General features: G+C 47.2%; 1 pseudogene; it reads left to right on the top strand.

Moving 5' to 3' along the window:
* Nucleotides 1-600: 600 nt before the first annotated feature.
* LOC138850100 (ADP-ribosylation factor-like protein 1 pseudogene) lies at nucleotides 601-1,105 on the top strand (annotated as a pseudogene).
* The last annotated feature ends 17,153 nt before the right edge of the window (nucleotides 1,106-18,258 follow it).

The following is an 18,258-nucleotide window of genomic DNA, read 5'->3' as shown; positions in this document are numbered from 1 at the left end:
GTGGACATTGTGGTGCAGTGAATTAAACCACTGCTTGAGATGCCTGCATCCGACACTGGAGTGCCTGTTTTCAGTCCTGGCTCCTCCACTTCCAATCCAAATCCAGCATCCTGCCAATGTACACCCTTGGGGCAGCAAATGATGACTCAAGTACTTAGGTCCCTACCTGCGGCATGGGAGACCCAGATGGAGTGCCGGCTCCGGATTTCTGCCTGGCTCAGCCCTGGCTTGTTGAAGCCATTTGGGGAGTGAACCGGGATATAGAAGATCTGTGTGTGTGTGTGTGTGTGTGTGTGTGTGTGTGTGAGAGAGAGAGAGAGAGAGAGAGAGAGAGAGAGAGAGGAAAGAGAGAGACTCTGCCTTACAAATAAAAATTTTTAAAAAAATTACAAATTCTAAAGAAATCCTAGCCTTCCCCAGCTGGGAGTTCCTAATGGAATAGGGCTACATGGAAACCTCCTCAGAGTCACAAGATGAGGCCAAGCAGAGCAGAAGTGGCAGTGACGAGGGCGAACCAGGAGCTTCCGCTGAGGCCAGGCCCGTGTGTGAGGATGGCCTAGGGAAGACAGGCTGTTCATGGTGAGCGACCTTTCCCCGGCTATGTTCCCCGATCTCTCTGGAACTCAAGAAAGGGGGATTTTAATTTTGGGAACTGATGGAGCAGGGAAAATCCCAACGTTGTAGGGATTACAGGTTAGGGAAAAGCCATCACTACTATACCTACGAGAGGACTTAATGTAGAGACAGTGACATACAATAAACCTTCCATTCCAAGTCTGGGATTTAGAAGAAGCAAGCATCCGGCCATCCTGGAGATGTTATTATTCAAACACAGGGGCAGTCATTTGTATAGCAGACACTTGTGACCGGGATCAGACTGGAGTTTCCAAATCAGAGACAGTTGCTATGTTGGAGGAAGAAGAGCTGAGGAAGGCCTGTGAGTGGTGTGTGAGAGGAGGCAGGACGTGCAGCCATGACTACCTCAGAATGGCAAATGCACTCAGGTCACCTGCTCGAAGGATCAAAGTGGCAAGTGTCCCAAGTGGCAACCAGAAGCACCGGCCTGGAAGCCATGAAATGGTTAGATGAAACGTTAAATAGCTGACAGGACCCCTGAAATGAAGTCCCTCAGGAAACAGGCAGTGGGCTCCACACTACTAAAGGTTACGCATGGATGGTGTTGGCATCTCCCACGCTGATGGCCACATCTGTAGGAATCAAGCAAGGTAAGAGTCTGGTTGCAGGGATAAGCGATAGAATCACCTGAAGTGCTGCATCATGTGAAATATTCCTTCCTTGACTTCTTGTGTTGAGATGATTGCTCTTTTTGTATGCAATTGTTAGTGAGATCCAGTCCTATTAAATACACTCTTGGGGAAAACACCCTCCTATTTTCAAGAAAAGCAAAACTACCCGATTTATATCGAAGGAGCTGAGTATCCTCAGAGTTTGGTACCCACAGGGGTTCCTGGAACCAGCCCCATGGACACTGTACCTCCCTCTGCACTCAGCACGTCCACAGAAGTCTCATTCAGTTTTCTGAGCAGTGCTGTGAGGTAAGTTCCACAGATGAGGAAACTGAAGTTTCCAGAAGCAAGTAACTCATCCAGGGTCACATAGGCAGTCACTGTGCAGGAGGAAGCCCAACTTCAGGCAGGGAACTACAATGCAAACCCCTTCTTTAGGTCTTCTAGCAACCTGGGCTTGAAACTCTTTGCCTTCCAGGAGGGAACAAATTCAATGGGATTTAAAAATACGGAGAGAGCCCCACCCCCACCCTGCCCCAACTTCGAGGCTGTACTTAGGGAAATGAAAGATGCTGGATTAGTCTCTGTCCACATTGTCTTTAGTAAGGAAAAGAGATGCTAGACAAGCGCCTCTACCAGCAGTGATATCGCTAAGATATAAGCAAACGCAGCCTGAAGGAGCCCAGAAGAGGGAATGCTGAAAACCAATGGAAGAAACTGGAAGGTGTCATATTGTCATTGATGTTTAATATTATTTTCTTGTTTTAAAGTGCAATGAGCCAGCCAGCACCGCGGCTCACTAGGCTAATCCTCCACCTTGCGGCGCCGGCACACCGGGTTCTAGTCCTGGTTGGGGCGCCGGATTCTGTCCCGGTTGCCCCTCTTCCAGGCCAGCTCTCTGCTGTGGCCCGGGAGTGCAGTGGAGGATGGCCCAGGTGCTTGGGCCCTGCACCCCATGGGAGCCCAGGATAAGTACCTGGCTCCTGCCATCACATCAGCGCGGTGTGCCTGCCGCAGCGCGCCGGCCACGGCGGCCATTGGAGGGTGAACCAATGGCAAAGGAAGACCTTTCTCTCTGTCTCTCTCTCTCACTGTCCACTCTGCCTGTTAAAAAAAAAAATGCAATGAGCCAAGCTCTCAACAAATTCTCATTCACCTCCCCCACTATGTAGTATTTCCAGGCTCTGCTTGCCACTGACCTAACTCCCAGGTGCAGCTTCAGACCCTGGCTACCAACAGGGGGATCCCCTCCTCCCTGCCTTGGTTTTAGGGTGAGCACATGATCTAACCCAAAAGAAGGCTGAGAATCCCGCTTGGTGGTTTCAGCTGAGAAGATGGTTCCCCTCTCTTTCCTGGGAGCACATGTCATGAGACCTGGAACCACTACCAGCCTGCAGGCAAAGTCAACACAGCGAGGGAGGCTTGGACAGAGGAGTCATGGTTGAAACAGAGCCGGAGCCCAGGCCTGAAGCACACGGGACTTCCAGACAGTTTCAAAAGTAAACCAATGGATTTCCTTATTTCTTCAGCCATTTACTGAAGGGTTTTCTGTTGTCACCCAGAGAATTTCAACTAATTCAAAATCTATATTTTTTAATATTTATTTATTTGAAAGAGTTACACAGAGAGAGGAGAGGCAGAGAAAGAGAGGTCTTCCATCTCCTGATTCACTCCCCAGTTGGCCATAACAGCTGGAACGGTACCCATTCAAAGTCAGGAGCCTCTTCCAGGTCTCCCACGTGGGTGCAGGGGCCCAAGGGCTTGGGCCATCTTCTACTGCTTTCCAAAGCCATAGCAGAGAGCTGGATCAGAAGTGGAGCAGCTGGAACTCAAACTGGTACCCATGTGGGATGCTGGCATTGCAGACAGTGACTTTACCCGCTACACCACAGTGTTGGCCCCTCAAAATCTATTTTTGAAAATGTACAAAGATATCTACAAAGTGTTTTAATCTTGATATAATCAGGATCACATTGCCAAATGAGGATCTTCTGGTTCCAAGTGACAGGAAAGGGCCATGCGCTGTGGTGTAGCAGGTAAAGCCACCTCCTGCAGTGCCAGTGTCTCATATGGGCACCCGTTCAAGATCCAGCTGCTTCACTTCCAATCCAGCTCTCTGCTATAGCCTGGGAAAGCAGTGGAAGGTGGTCCAAGTCCTTGGTCCCCTGCACCTGCTTGGGAGACCCAGAGGAAGCTCCTAGTTCCTGGCTTTGGATTGGCACAGCTCCGGCCATTGCAGCCATCTGGGGAGTGAACCAGCGGGTGGAAGAACTCTCTCTCTCTCTCTCTCTCTGCCTCTGCCACTGTAACTTTGCCTTTCAATTAATAAATAAATAAATCTTTAAAAAAGGGGGGGGGGACAGGAAAACTAGCCCAAAAGGATGAAAGAAAAAAGGGAATGTATCAGTTCAAGAACATTAACATTGGGCAGAGTGAATACGGGAATTCAGTCACTAGAACTCAGTTTCTTTGCATGTGTTGCTCCATTCTGTCCTCTGTCATGTGCGGGCCTTACTCTCAGACACAATTCCCCTCTCCAGTTATAGTCAGGGTCTTATGATCTCTCATGTTCAAGTCCAGCGGCAGAAGGGCACCCTGTATATTTCTGATTGGGCCTTAGCTTGAGTCCTATTGCCACTCCTAGGCTAACCACTGTGGCCAAAAGAATGGGTTTCCCCAGATGGCTTGACCTTTCTCCTGTGATACGTCACTGGAACCTACCCAGAGGTCAGCTCCATGGCTGAAAGGGTGGGTGAGTGCTTCCCCCAACACTAAATTAGGCAGTGTAGAGACAGACAGCAAAACAACACATGTCCCCTACAGCTCACTGAAACATACTTCCCAGCCCACATTCCAAACATAAGTGGATTTACAACAGGTGGGATTTAACAGAAATTTTGTTTCTCATGAGTAAGAATTCCTTTTCTGGGTTTGTCAGTCTAAAACCAGAAATAGTTTTGGTGAGGCTTCTGTTCTTCTACAAGTATATTTAGTCTTTCAACTAGTATTTTCTGAGCACTAATGAAGATAATGATAATGGTTATTACACTTAATAAACACACATATACTCCATACATTATCTCTCTTAATCTTTACCACTACCTCATCGCTTTTCAAGTAGGGGTGATTTTGCTCCCCAGGGAACACTGAGCAGTGTGTCTGGGTTCAGTTATAGTCATAACGTGATAGGGGTGCTACTGGCATCAAGTAGGTAGAGGCCTTGAATGAAGCCGAACACCCCATGATGCACAGGAAGGACCCCCAGCAAAGAATTACCCAGTCCCAATACAAATAGCACCAAGGCTGAGAAACCCTGGATGAGCTCAGGAAGCTGTCCCCATTTTTATGGATGAAGAAAAATGAAGCTTAGAAAAGTTAAAGCCGGTGTCGCGGCTCACTAGGCTAATCTTCCGCCTGCGGCGCCAGCACCCCGGGTTCTAGTCCTGGTCTGGGCGCCGGATTCTGTCCCAATTGCTCCTTTTCCAGTCCAGCTCTCTGCTGTGGCCTGAGAAGGCAGTGGAGGATGGCCCAAGTACTTGGGCCCTGCACCCGCATGGGAGACCAGGAGGAAGCAAGCACCTGGCTCCTGCCTTCGGATAGGTGCAGCGCACCAGCCGTAGCAGCCATCTGTGGGGTGAACCAATGGAAGGAAGACCTTTCTCTCTGTCTCTCTTTCTCACTGTCTAACTCTGCCTGTCAAAAAAAAAAAAAGAAAGAAAGAAAGAAAGAAAGAAAGAAAGAAAGAAAGAAAGAAAGAAAGAAAAGAAAAGAAAAATTAAGCGACTTATCCTGGCTGATGCAAGACAAGGAGGAATGGAATCTGGGTTTTAATCTAAAGCCTTTGCTTTTATCTGTTGATTATGAAGCTTGGAATGGAACTCAATCTCTCTCTACCCCACACAACTATTTGTCTATTCCAAGAGCTGGCCAACTTCTGCTATGAAGTGTTGGGTAGTAAATCCTTTAGGATTTGCAGGCCATATATCATCACAAGTAACTGCTATTGTAACACACACACAAAAAAAAATAGTCATAGAAAATATATAAATGAATGCATGTGTCTGTGTACCCATAAAACTTTATTTACAAAACTATCTGGCCTGCGAGCCATAGCTTGCTAATCTCCATCTAGGCAGTCCCCAGTTTTAAACAAGTTTCATTTATCTATTTATATTCAAGAGGCAGAGAGAGAGGGTTCTCATCTGCTGGCTCATTACCTAATTGCTCGTAATTGAAGAGGCTAGGCCAGGCCACACTTGGGAGCCAGGAACACAATGTGGGTCTCTCAAGTGGGTGGTGGGACCCAAGGACTTGAACCATCATTTGCTGCTTCTCAGGGTGCACATTAGCGGGCAGGTGGAGTCAGGAGTTAGACCTGGTACTGAATCCAGGCATTCCAATAAGGGATGTGGGCATTCCAAGGCAGCATCTCAACCAGTAGGCCACACACCTACCGGGTAAGTCCGGATTTTTGGATGTGTGCCTTGCTGCCCAGCAGCCTTCGAGATGCAGCTATATTTCCCATCACCCCTGCAGCGAAACAAGAGCACATGAATAAACCCTAGGCAGATGAGAGCATTATTTGGGATTCCTTGGAAGGATGTTTAATAGGAGCTGCCGCATTAGGGAAGGATCTCTTTTCCTCCCCTCTGGTTTTACTTCCTCCTTCCAACCCATGAAGGGCTCCAGTAGCCATCTTGGACCAGATCAGCAGGTGACTTTGAAGAAAGGAGCCACAAGCTAAGAAGGAGGAACTGAAAGACAGGAGCCTAAGTCCCTGATGATGCCAAGGAGTTGCCATATTTTCCTGCATGGCCAACCTGTAAACTTTTGCTTGAGAGGAACATAAAGCTCTGCCTTGTTGAAGCCACAGTGTGTGCGTGTGTGTATGTTGTGTGGGTGGGTGTTATTCTGTGCGGTAGAATCCCAGCGTAACTATATACTTGCACATGGAAACAACAAATATTTGAGCACTGAAAGGAAGGACGGAAGCAGAAGACAGCACCGCAGAGGAAATGAATTCTGCCGGGGTGGGTGGGGAGTCATGGAAACAAACAAACACGCAGGCGTCCTGGGGTTCCTCCCGGGTGAGCACCCAGGATGACTCATGTCTGGTTAGTCGCTCCTGTCCCCTATCTTCCTCTCCACAGGGGACTTTCCCTTTTTCGGTGCCCACCTTCAGCCACTATTAGGCTGAGGCGGGGTAGCAGGTCCTCATTGCCATGGGCACTGACTTGAGTACCTTTCCCGGTCAGCATGCAGGTGCTATAGAGGCAAAGGCCCGGCTCTGGTGTCAGACAGCCCTGACTCTGGAGAGTGACTCAGTCCCTGAGCCCTGCGGCACTGACCAAGCCGGGATATATCCTCCATCACCAGTTCCCCAAGCTACAAAATAAGTCAACAATGACTCTCAGAGCAATGTTGTGAGAATTAAACAGTGAAAGGGTGCCGGACATGGAGTAGGGGCTCAAATTTGCATTCTGGAAGCTTCTGTCTGCTTGCTCTCCTGATGACCAGGATCAAAGTGCGGCGGGATCATGGCTTGGGATCTGAGTGGATCCCGGCCACTGCTTTGGAATGGCACCATCATCTTCCAGCCTTCAAATGCAATGCTTCCTTCCTGTCCTCTTTTCTTAGCCTGTCCCCACACAACTGTGCTCTTATTTATTCTCCCACCCTACTTTAAAATGTTAGCAGAACAATGCTGAGAAACACAAAACCTTCTGTCTGCCCCCTGCCATTATTTCATGCTACCAGGCTCCCTGGTGTCCAGCGCAAACTTCCCTTGCTGCAAGGACATTCCCAATGTCACACGGCTGGCCACACATTTTCACTTCCTAATGAATGAGGCCTTGACACAGTCGTCTCCAACAAAATAAGTGGTCGCAGGACACTGCAATCCTGGAGGCCCTTTCTAGAAAGGTGGCTTACAAATGCAAAATAGTCCATGTCCCAGGAGAGGTCTGAAAAAGCTATTAGTGCCATGCAGGGGAAATGAGCGACCCAAAAAAAGCTGCCAGCAGCGAACAGGATCCCACGGCATTCAGTGTGTGAACTGGGTTCCATAGAGTGGCTGTTCATGAGGCGTAAACTTAGCACTGAGCCTGCAAATGGTGTCAAGGAGAACTAGGTGAACTCCAGGGAGAGGGCAAGCGAAGGGGACTGCAGGTGATGGCTTTCTGGAAGTATTCACAGCAAGGCCATTTGTTGGGGAAATCAATAAACATAATCCAACCACAGGGAAAGGAGAGGAAATGATGGGTACAGATCTGGGTGGGCAAGAAGCAAATGACCCCTCTGTTTCCTAGCACCTGGGGAGCGTTCTTTCTTTTTTCCAAGCAGGGCATCTGCACCAAACAAAAGATACCACTAGGCATCAGGTACCTATGAACAAAAGTGTAATGGGGCAGAGCGAACAAATGACTGTTTGTGTGTAGCAAAGCCCTTCTCACGGGTTGTCAGCAACAACCATGGCCTAAGGAAAAGACTGAATGAACTCAATTGTGGAGATTGAGTAGTGTTAACTTCCCATGTGTGTGTGATATTATATTAGGCCCTGCACAGACGAGAAAGAAGATACTCATTCATTCATTCACTCAGTCAGATATTCATTAATATCTGTTTCGCCTATACTGTGTAGCAGGCATTGGGGTAGGTACTGGGAGTTAAGGGTTGATGAGGCATCCATGCCTCTGCCCATATACAAGAGTGCTTCAAAAAATTCATGAAGAAATGGAATTAAAAGCTCAATTCATTTTGGTGCAAAAATATTTTGAAATGCAAGCATATAAGAAGTACTCAGGGGGGTGGTGCTGTGGCATAGCAGGTAAAGCCACCGCCTGCAGTGTCAACATCCCATATAGGTGTCGGTTCAAGTCCCAGATGCTCCACTTCTGATCCAGCTCTCTACTATGGTCTGGGATAGCAACAGAAAATGGCCCAAAGATGCCCAAATCTTTGGGCCCCTGAACCCATGTGAGAGACCCAGAAGAAGCTCCTGGCTCCTGGCTCCGGATTGGCACAGCTCCAGCTATTGAGGCCAACTGGGGAGTGAACCAGCAGGGGGAAAACTCTTTTTCCCCCTCTCCCTCTCCCTCTCCCTCTCCCTCTCCCTCTCCCTCTCCTTCACTATCTGTGTAACTCTTTCAAATAAATATATTTTTTAAAAAGTACTCAGAAAGGTCATAGGAAATGTGTATTTCATGAATTTTTAAAAAATATTTATTTTACGTATTTGAAAAGCAGAGCTACAAAGAGAGCAGGAGATCCAGAGAGCAAGGTCTTCCTCCTGCTGGTTCATTTCCCAAATGTCTGGGATGGTCAGGACTGGGACAGGGCAAAGCTAGGAACCAGGAACTGCATCGCATACAGGTCTCCCAAGTAGGGAACAGGGGCCCAAACCCTTAGGCCATCGTCTACTGCTTTCCCAGGTTCTTTAGCAGGGAGCTGGAGTGGGAACAAAGCAGCCAGGACTTGAATTGGAGCTTAAATATGGGGTGCTGGCATTGTAAGTTGTGCTATAACACAAAGCCCCCTGTGGATTTTTTTGAAGTACTCACACATACAATTGAGACTGAAGGGACTAGTGTTGTAGCACTGAGCAGTCCAGGTTCTGGAGTGGAACTGCTTGTACAGAGTCCTGGTTCCATCACATCAACAGTGTAGTGTGATCTTGAACAAGTTACTTAACCCTGCCACATCTCAGTTTCCCCAACTGCAAAAATCTGATGCTAATAGCAACCAGCTCTTGGGGTTAGAAGAGGCTTCTTGGAGATAATGTACACGGAGCACTCAGAATAGAGCACTCTTCAGTGAGTTTTACTCACAGTGCTGGCTGTGGTTGCTATTCCTTCTGCAGACCCGAGGGCCGAGAAGGCTGGCCCTGACAAGTAATAATATAAGCACTGAGATGTGGGACGAAGAGCAGAGTTGCATGTTATGGAAACACTAACAAGATGAACTCATTTAAAAGCTAGATGTGCAGTTGGTAGCAGGGTCTGGCCTTGGACCATACTCCTGATTTTTGATCTAGCCTCTTTCCTCAGACTGATGGAGACCATCTCAAAACACAACTCCATGGGGTTATGGTCCACAAGCTAAAATGGGGAATCAGTGTGCCACTGTCATGCAGACAGCATCACCTGTGTTGTAGCCAAGCACAACGAAGGTCTACAGAGTCAAATGCAACCAGGATTAAAAGTCAAGCTCAGGGCCGGCGCTGTGGCTCAATAGGCTAATCCTCCACCTTGCGGCGCCGGCACACCAGGTTCTAGTCCCGGTCGGGGCACCGGATTCTGTCCCGGTTGCCCCTCTTCCAGGCCAGCTCTCTGCTATGGCCCGGGAGTGCAGTGGAGGATGGCCCAAGTCCTTGGGCCCTGCACCCACATGGGAGACCAGGAAAAGCACCTTGGCTCCTGGCTTTGGATCAGTGCGATGCGCCGACCACATTGGAGGGTGAACCAACGGCAAAGGAAGACCTTTCTCTCTGTCTCTCTCTCACTGTCCACTCTGCCTGTCAAAAAATTAAAAAAAAAAAAAAAAAAGTCAAGCTCAGGAGGACTACATGCCATCTCCACCTTCACTAGTTTTGTGACCTTGAGCTAATCACTTCATTTCTCCTGGTCTCAGTTTCTTGCCCTTTTAAATGAGGCTAATAGAGCACAGTTGAGAAGACTCAATGTTCAAAAAATAGCACCCACTGTTGTTGCTATTGTTTAATCTCAGGTCTAGTTTACCATGCGGATTTATTAATCTTTCAATTCCTAAACGTGCACTTGCTGTGCAAGGCTGTCCAGGGGTGACTGAAGCAATGAACGGCTCATTGTGATCCTGAAGTTCCAGCTCAGAAGTGACCGCCGGCGCCCCTTTCTCTTGTGGTGTCTCTGGTCTACGCCAGGCAACTGTCTGGACGGGCACCTCACAATGTAGCTGCAGTAGGCTCAGGCACATCACAGTTATTAAGGAACCAGACATAAACTTCTTGACAAACAGGCAGGCCATTTAAAAAATATATTATTCATGCATTTTATTTACAAAAGCAGCATTGCAACACCATTAGGTAATTTTTAATAACAGCTTTATTGCCGTGGAATTCACTACCATAGAATTCATCCTTTACCAGTATACAATTCAGTGGCTTTGAGTCACCGAGTTGTACAGCCATCACCACTAATTCCAGAATATTTTCGTCGCCCATCCTCATCACCAGAGGAAACTTCATGCTCATGGGTGGTGACTCCCTTTTCCCCCCTCCTACTCCCCCCCCCCCCCCGGCTCACCTCCCCTGTGGGCAAATTTTTTTTAAGGATTTATTTATTTATTTTATTTTGAAAGGCAGAGTGACAAAGAGAGAGAGAGAGAGAGAGAGAGATCTTCTATCTGCTGGTTTACTCCCCACATGGCTGCAATGCAAGCCATCTGAATGGCAGGGGCCCAAGCATTTGGTCCATCATCTGCTGCCTTCCCAGGTGCATTGAGCAGGAAGCAGAGCAGCAAGGCCTTGAACCAGAGCCCAGTACGGGATGCTGGTTTCTCAAGTGGTAACTCAGTCCATGTGGCCATAATGCTGACCCTTCTGGGCAATTTTCAATCCATTTCTGTCTCTATGGATTTGCCAATTCTGGATATTTTACATACATGCAGTAACTGAGTTTGTGGCCTTTACGTCTGGCTCCTGTCAGGTCACTGAATGCTTTCCAGTTTCATCCATGTTGCAGCATGGATTGTACAGTTGTGTCCCACATAACAACAAGGGTCAGACGGATCCCTTGCACAAATATATTACAAAGTAACCTTGTATAATTTATTGCCTGGTTACATCGAGTCCACCATGATGTTCACACAATGACAAAACCATCTAGTGATGAATTTCTCACAACATATCCCCATCCTTAAGGGGTACATGCCTACACTTAGATCCTTTCTATGGTTGAATAAAATTCCATTGTATAAACATAATGTGTTTATCCACTCAGCAGTTCATGGGCCCTCTGGCTGTTGTGAATAAAGCTGCTATGAATGTTCATGTGTAAATTTTTGGGTGGACATATATTTTCAATTCTTTTGGGCACACATCTGGACTTAGAATTGTCAGATCATATATCTCTCTACTTAACCCCTTGAGTAGATGCCAAGCAGTTTTCCAAAGAGACTGAGCCATTGTATTCCCACAGGTAATAAATGGCATTTCCAATTTCTCTGCATCCTCGCCAATACATACTATTGTCCACCTTTTGATTATAGCTATCCCAGTGGGTATTAAACAAGTTTATAAAGAGTAAGAAACTCACACATTTGTTTCTTCACATATTTCACAGGCCAGAAATGTACCTGGCATGTAGTAGGCACTCAATGGATAATTGTTATATAAATGAATAAGGAATTCTATCAAACCAGTATGACTATTTCCACTTCAATCTAATTCCTATCTAATTTGTCTACATAATTCAAATTTCATACAGTTATAATTATATTTGACTATAACTTTTCCCTCAAATACTAAATTTTTAAATATCCGTATGTTTCCATGCAGCCTTCATACGGTATTGTATTGGGCTGTCTATTAGTTCCCCCAGCAGATGCAGGATAATGTACTGAACTACTGCATAGTTACCTTGTTCTCAACTTTTCAAGACCGAGAGTATCAGCAAGTTAAAGGAGGGGAACACTTATTTGACAGCTTATTTCAGAATCGCAAATGGCAACGTGATGGCTAAAGATAGAAGACAGAAAAAGACCTTCACTAGAGTTCTCCAGAGAAACAAAAGCAGTAGGATGTGTGTGTATACGCACAGCTGGTTCTCTCCATCTGTGAGTTCCACATCTATGGATGAACCAATTGTTGATGGGAAACACTGGAGGAAAGTTGTGTTCATACTGAACATGTACAGACTTTTTTCCTTGTCATTGTTCCTTAAACAATATAGCATAACTATTTTTAGCATTTCTATTGTATTGGTTATTATAAGCTTTCTAGAAGTGATTTAAAGTATACAGCAGGATGTGTGTAGGTTATACATAAATACCATGTCATTTTGTAGAAGGGACTTAAGCATCATTGGATTTGGATGTCTGCAGGGAGTCCTGGAACCAAGTCCTTGTTGATGCCCGTGGTCGTGACGGTAGGTGGGAAGAATTCATCACAGGAATGGGCTCATGGCATTACAGAGGCTTAGAGGCTAACAAGTCCAATCTGCAGTGTGGGTTGGGAGGCTGAGAGCAGGAGAGCCATGTACAGAGGCAGTCTGACAGCCATCGGCTGTCGGATTCCCCCTTGCTGGGGAAGGCCTGTGTTTTATTCTATGTAGGTCTTCAACTGATCGGATGAAATCCCAAAGTTCATGGATTTATTGTTAATCTTGCCCAAAACACCTTCCAAGTTGACACATAAAATTAATCATCACAATACTGGGATGGATTCCAGGGTCCTGTTCAGGTTTCTGGTGTTTTAGGTGGATAAGCCACCTGGGAATCTAACCTGTTTATGTATGAGCCATGCCTTCTAAGTATCAGTGCTTAAACAAAAGCCAAATACAATGCAGTGAGGAGAGTAAAAGCAACTGTGAAGTGAAGATGGTTCCATGAGGACAATCCGATTCCCGGAAAGCGGGATTTTGAGGAAAGGACTGTGTCTGGAAGCCCACAGCAGCTCTTGGACTCACCAGTTAAGTGCTCAACAAAATTTGGCCCTGTTTTCTTTGGAAACAAACATAGTGTGCCTGCCCCTATGTTGAGAGTTTTAGTGCATGGCATTGACTACAAACATCTGAGCTAGGAAGTGTTCTCACACATATGGTGACATGCCAGGTAAAGTGGAATCAAAACCAGTATATTTTGAGCTTGCCAATTAGGAATTCCTAGCTACTTCTCCGTGTCAGGCGGAGAGAACAAATCTAGAAACATCTGTTCTTTGTTCTGGGAAGAACCACTGGAGTAGCACTTCTTAGGAGATGAATGGAAGGATGCAGGTGCCCAGTCTCAGGGTCAATCTCCCTTTCCCCTCTCTTGTGAGGCAGACAAAGACCTCAAGACTTCTTCCACTGTCTCATCTTCTGAAGAGCTAGATCCTGCTTCTAGAGGGTGGTAAGAGAGGGCCGAAAGAGGAAAGAGAAAGAACATTCGAGATAAAGCAGAGCCTCATGTCCAGCTCACTTGCTGTCCTGTGTTGCTCCCAGATAGCCTTCTCCTAACCGCTCAAGTCTGGTTCCCAGGTCATCTCCCCAGGCACTCTCCTTCCTCTCTTTTGCTGGAAAGTTCTTGTCCTGCTTCATACAGTTCCCCTCCACACACACGGCCCTTGGGTTTTCTGTATAAGTACTGCACAATTCAACACTTTGTCACAGCTGGTCCCAATATTTTGTTTTGTTTTAATATGAGGACCCCCTTTTACCACTTGTAAAGAATAAAGTCTTATTCATCTTGTAATTCCAAAGGTTCAAGGTCAAGGGGCCATATCTAGGAAGGTCCTTCTTGCGGGTAGGGACTCTGCAGAGTCCAGAGGTGGTACAGGGCCTCACAGGACGAGACACAATATCCGAGCTCAGGTCCCTCATTTTCTTGGAAAACCATAGTCCCACCAGATTAGAGTCCTACCCACATGTCCTCATTTAATCTTAGATACCTCCCAAAGGCCTCACCTCCAGGTATCATTACTGGATTCAGTTTCCACCTCTTCATATAGCACACATGGAATTCAATACCACCTTGAGTCCCAGTGGAGACAATCAAACCACGCATAAGGACTGGTGGTTCACAAGTATGCATAGACCCCCAGCAACAAATTCCACAGAGGTCTCTCTCATAGTCCAAAGAATATGATGTGGGCTACGCAGGGAGACAGAAGGGACAAGGAGCCACGTACCCAGCCAAATCCCATCACCTTCCATGCCAGTTTGGCATGGCTGAAATCTAAGCACAGCCACTCACCATGCAGCTAAGCCTCACTTTACATCAAGTACCAGGAGCCATGAAACTGCTAACCCTGAATTTTTTGAATCATCAATAGGGCCTTGCCCTGAGCACCACCCCTACCCTAGCCTGGGTGGGGCAATTCTCCCTCACTGGGCTGCCCCTAGTCATGCCTGAGTGTGTACTATCCCTTTGCCTGCCTATTTTTCTTTCTCTTTCTTAAAAAAAAAAGATTTATTTATTTATCTGAAAGTCAGAGTTACACAGAGAGGAGAAATGGGGGTTGTCTTCCATCCACTGGTTCACTCCCCAATTGGCCATAACGGCCAGAGTTGTGCCGATCCGAAGCCAGGAGCCAGGAGCCTCCTCCAGGTCTCCCTCGCGGGTGCAGGGCCCAAGGACTTGGGTCACCTTCTACTGCTTTCCCAGGCCATAGCAGAGAGCTGGATCGGAAGTGGAGCAGCCGGGTCTCAAACCAGCACTCATGTGGGATGCCGGCACTGCAGGCTGCAGCTTTACCTGCTATGCCACAGCGCTGGCCCCTCTTTATCACTTTCTTTCTTTCCTTCCTTCCTTCTTAAAGATTTATTTTATTTATTTGAAAGGCAGAGTTACAGAGAGAGAGGGAAAGACAGAGCTGGAGATCATTCATCTGCTGGTCCACTCTTCAAACGGCTGCAACAGCCGGGATGAGCCAGGTGCTTCATCTGAGTCTCCCACAAGGGTAGCAGCAGCTCAAGCACTTGGACCATTGTTGGATGCTCTCCCAGGTGCATTCGCAGAGAGCTGGATTGGAAGTGGAGCAGCTGGGACTGGAAATGGCCCTCATATGGGATACCTGTGTTGTTAGAGGTGACTTAACCCACTGTGCCACAATGCTGCCCCTGCCCCTTGCCTTTCAATAAATCCTGCTTTCTGTTCACCTCTAGCTACATCTCCTGGATGCATTATTATAGATAGGGAGACAAGAACCCAGACAAAATCCAGCTGGGAGATTCTCAAAGCCCAGCCAGGACTCTGAATTCCTATGACATAATTCTGGGGTCCTTACCCCCACAAGAAAAGGAGTTGTTTTAAAACATCACCAAATAACGCTGGCTTGCATCCCAGGACTTGCATGCCTTCTGCGGTAGCGATCTTGCCCAGACTCCTATGCCTTTTCTCCCAGATGCCAGCTGTTTCATCAGGCATGGAGCAGAGTCCCAGGTCCTCTACACTCCTTCCCTGGGTAAAACAAGGACCAGGACTTCAGCTGCACAGCTTTAGGGAGGGTTGCACTGCATGGTTAAGACAGAGTTGGAGGGGGCCAGCACTGTGGCATAGCAGGTAAAGCTGCAGCCTGCAGCGAAAGCATCCCACATGGGTGCTGGTTCGAGTCCCGGCTGCTCCTCTTCCAATCCAGCTCTCTGCTATGGCCTGGGAAAGCAGTAGAAGATGGCCCAAGTCCTTGGGCCCCTGCACTCATGTGGGAGACCCAGGAGAAGTTCCTGGCTCCTGGCTTTGGATCAGCTCAGCTCCAGCTGTTGCAACCATCTGGGGAGTGAACCATTGTATGGAAGGCTTCTCTCTCTGCCTTCTGCCTCTCTTTCTCTCTGTAACTCCTCCTTTCAAAAAAAAAAAAAAAAAAGACAGAGTTGGAATTAGAAGTCCTGGTACTATTTCTGCTGCTTCTTCATTGTGTGCCCTCCTGGAAAGGAAGTCCAGGGCAGCCCTTTCACAGCTGGCCCTCCTGGTCAGCATGGGGTCCATAACTACAGCCATGCAAATGCATTGTAAACTCTGTAGAGTTATGCAAATTATTAGCAGCATTTTCAGGCATCCATTAATATATATATACTCTTAAATATTTTATTTTTCGAAAAAAATTTTATTTTTCTTGGCATTGTTCTCAGCCAGGCTACAACTGGGAATCTTCGCTGATCAGCTCTGAGGTCCTGAAGCGGCATGCAATTTTGAAGTGAGTTATTCAACCAACCATTCCTGTCATAATGACGGTGTCCCTCCGGACAATCTGCTTTGAAAGACATCCCATCTGGAGGGGCCGCCCTGACTCCCAGCTCATCCCGCAAACAGATCAAGTGGCCTCCGGGGGCGGGTGGGAGAAGCCCGATGAATGGTACAATGAATTAGTAACAAGTTGGGAAAAGAGAGAGAGACAAATGGTTACCCAGCTCACAGCTCACCTTCCTGCCCGCCCTGAGGTGGGCCACTAATGCATCCAAATGGGCTTTCTGCAGATGGGGGCAGGAGCCAGGAGACTGCTAGTTAACAGACCCCAGGGGGGAATTACTTGATAAAAGATCTTTCCATTTTCATAAGTGACTCCCTTGGTAGAACCGCTTTTTCTACATTTGAATTTTTATGATCCAGTTTTTAAATTATGATGAGAATCCCTTCTAGAATGATAATAGTTAATAAAGACCCAATGGCTAAACATGTTATCCCTTGCTACCCGTGAGGAATTGGTTCCGGCACCCCCTAGGATGCCACAATTTGCCAATACTCAAACTCCTTACATAAAATGGTATGGTATTTGCATATAAGCTACAGACCATCTGCCTTATATTTTAAATAATTTCTAGATCACTTATAATACCTAATGCAATGTAAGTAATAATGTAATGCAGTACCAAACACAATATAAATAATTTGTTTCAACCTCCAAACGTAGCCTAAATAACCTCCATTTCCGGGTTTGTAAATAGCTGTTAGATGTCTTGCTTAAGGAGTGAAGAGTCCACACATGCTCAGTACAGTTACGGTTCTTTTCCTGAATATTTTGATTACATCCATAGGTGCAGAGCTCCTGGAGCCACAGGGGGAAGTGCACAGGACTCCTTAAAGAAAGGTGAGGGTGCACAGCTGATTAAGCCGCTGCTTGTGATACTGGGTCCGGTCCCCAGTCCTGAGTTCTGGCTGCTCTGTTGCTGATCCAGCTCCCTGCTAATGCCCCGGGAAGGCAGCACATGATGGCCCAAGTACTTTGGGCCCTGGCCAACCATGTGGGAGAGTCAGGGGGCGTTCCTGGCTTCAGCCTGGCCTAGTCCTGGCTATTGTGGTCATCTGGGTTGTGAACCAGAGAATGGGAGAACTCTCTTTCTCTCTCTGTTGCTCTTTCAAATTCATCTATCAATCTTTAAAAAAATAAAAATAAAAAAGATGATAGATCCTTCATAGACTTCACTTCAAGAGATGAAAGAGCCCAACTCAAGATAAAGAACACATTTCAAATAGTTACGACCAGTAAGGGAAGGGCTTGCCACTTGAACTATTAAGTTCCCATTCAGCAAAAATGTAGATTCTGAGGAACAACTTTGTGGAAATAGATTTTTGTTTTATGACTGTGTTTGAGTGTGTTCCAGAAAATACATGCCTATCTACAGGAGGTGGGGAGGGGGCAGGCCTCCCCTACTCCAACAGGGTCAGGGTAAAATAAATATGAACAAGCTAAGGGGAAAGTGCTAATGGTCAAGGTCACCCAGCTTTGCCCAGGGCTGGGGCCCCAGCCATTGCATTTATGGATTTGCACATCAAGCAGGGGCAGGGTGAAGCCCTAGGAACCCTCTGGGAAGAGCCTTTTTCTTTCACCTTGAATGCCTCCTTGAGTCACTGCCTGGGGCAAACAGCACCCAGCCCTGCCCTCAGCTCAGTTTCCAGCTGTTTCTGAAACACATAAACACACATATAGCAGAGACAGTCAAATGCATCTACATAGCTACAGCAGACAAAGAACCCAGAGAATCCAAACTCGGACCTGAAGGCCAACCACAGCCGCTGGGAAGACACCTCCGGGATCCCCTGGAAGGGCCCTGGCATTTTCCACAGAGGCCCAGACAGGCTCTGTGACTCACTGCCGCTCAGTGGGCGAGTCACCGCCTCTCCCTCCGTCTCCAGGACGCTAACTACTTAGCATCACTGCTGCCTTAGAGAGCAGGGGCCAGCGGGTGTTGTGCTCACTAGCTGGGTAATGGTTGGCAGCACCCACCTGTGAAGCTGCTGGCTAGGATCGCAGGTACCGAGCATCCCCCTGCGAATGAAATGGTTGCCTGCCCACAGTCTGTTTGCTTGGTGGTTGCCGGGATTGCTACCAAGCCCTGATTTATGT

The sequence above is a fragment of the Oryctolagus cuniculus genome, chromosome 6 (assembly GCF_051225735.1).
Source record: "Oryctolagus cuniculus isolate XC-2025 breed Fujian yellow rabbit chromosome 6, ASM5122573v1, whole genome shotgun sequence".
NCBI classification, from domain to species: Eukaryota; Metazoa; Chordata; class Mammalia; order Lagomorpha; family Leporidae; genus Oryctolagus; species Oryctolagus cuniculus.
The sequence above is the reverse complement of the archived record's forward strand: the minus strand, read 5'-3'. Positions and strand labels throughout refer to the sequence as shown.